The sequence below is a fragment of the Austrofundulus limnaeus genome, unplaced genomic scaffold (genome assembly GCF_001266775.1).
Source record: "Austrofundulus limnaeus strain Quisiro unplaced genomic scaffold, Austrofundulus_limnaeus-1.0 Scaffold974, whole genome shotgun sequence".
Classification (NCBI taxonomy): domain Eukaryota; kingdom Metazoa; phylum Chordata; class Actinopteri; order Cyprinodontiformes; family Rivulidae; genus Austrofundulus; species Austrofundulus limnaeus.
This window is the reverse complement of record NW_013953376.1, coordinates 112,656-114,590: the sequence shown is the minus strand read 5'-3', so window position 1 is coordinate 114,590 and position 1,935 is coordinate 112,656.

The following is a 1,935-nucleotide window of genomic DNA, read 5'->3' as shown; positions in this document are numbered from 1 at the left end:
AGATAAAAACTCCACACAGAAAAAAAAAACTCCACACAGATAAAAACTCCACACAGATAAAAACTCCACACAGATAAAAAAAACTCCACACAGATAAAAAAAACTCCACACAGATAAAAACTCCACACAGATAAAAACTCCACACAGATAAAAAAAACTCCACACAGATAAATAAAAACTCCACACAGATAAAAACTCCACACAGATAAAAACTCCACACAGATAAAAAAAACTCCACACAGATAAAAACTCCACACAGAAAGTCCCCAGGCTGGAGGTGATCCTGTGACCTTCTTGCTGTGAGGCAACAACTCTAACAAAAGACCTTTTTAATATGTTGGTCTTATTTCTCAACTTTAAAGAGCTCATCATATCTGAGTGTAATACTGCATGAACACTCTAGAGGTCAGTGTGATATAACCTCTTACACATCTATTTTTTACCATTTTAGTGCACACAACAAAGAAAAGTAAATATAACAGTATATAATTGGGTAGTAATTCAGACGAAGCACATAACAAAATAATAATATAATAATAATAATAAGGACTGTTTAGTTTTTCCATCCACAGATTTTCTATTTTAGCTTTAATAAATGATAAAACTGTGGAATTTGTTTTCTTTATGTCTATTCGAGGTAATCATGTAAAACCTGATAAAGGCCAGATCAATTTGATCATGTTCTGATATGTAAAACCATGGTTAAAGCATGGTTTTGCAAGGAGTGTAAAAATAAAGCCACTCCCTTCTACAACTTTACCAATGACTCCTCCCAGACTCCTCCTCTTCACTTCTTTCTCCTTTTTATTTATCTGCTGACCTTTAAGTTGATTGCCATTCTGTCCCTGACTCCACATATCTGCAAAACTCTGTATTAATAGATGATTAAAAACATTTTGATGGAAACTAAAATTATATATATCATTTTCCTCTGTCTACCAGGTAAATATTTTAAAAGTGTAAATTCCTAGAAWTTATAAAGGTTTGCTTTAACCTGTCATATAATAGATATTTTTTGTTTCTGTTCYAGGTTTTAATCTGACTCTTGATGTCTATCAGTCACACTCTGATCTTATCAAAAATCCTGGTGACAAAGTTCAGATTTCCTGCAGCCATAGTAGAACCAACTTCTGGATAATGCTCTGGTACCAGAGGTCACCTCATGATACATCAATGAATCTTATTGGATATTTGAATGTAAAAGCTGTGACAATGGAAATCCAATCTGGTTTTGACATCTATGGAGATTTGAGTGGGAACACAGCAAAAAATTCTTCTCTTATAATGAACTCTGTCCAACAAAACCACAGTGCAGTGTACTACTGTGCAGCACGAGAGGCACAACGACAAAACTCTCCTCAGACTTTTTACAAAAACCCACCCCGTCACCATCGGTGGTTTGAACAAGAAATAGAAAACTATTTTCCACACACCTGCTTTCATGGTTGTGTTTTAGTTTGGAAAGATCACGACTAGATCATTTTAATTTATTTTTATGTTCTTCTATTAATTAAATCTGAAAAAATGCACTTCGTTAAAAATGCAGATTTACTAAAAATATTTGTGTAAAATGTCAAACGTTCACAATATGCCAATTTCTTGTTTTCATCTAATTTAATCTAATTGTTGTTTTAAGCTGAACTAATTCTGAGTTGTGTTGTGTTGCAGTGGCGGCTGGTGGATTTTTCTCCGGGGGGGCTACAACCCCAAAATAAACACATCTCAAAAAGCAATCAAACTTGTACTAAGTTGTTTCATGTTAGTATATTTATTAAATAAACGGAAATAATTTAAAAACATTAAAAAATAATATTACAATGTCATGTAGTGGTTTTTTTTTGTACATAAATTTTGCTCTTCTTTTACTGAGAAGCAAATTTCTTCATGACTCTGGTTAAAGTCAGGGATGTTTTAACCAGATTCTTCTCTATAGAG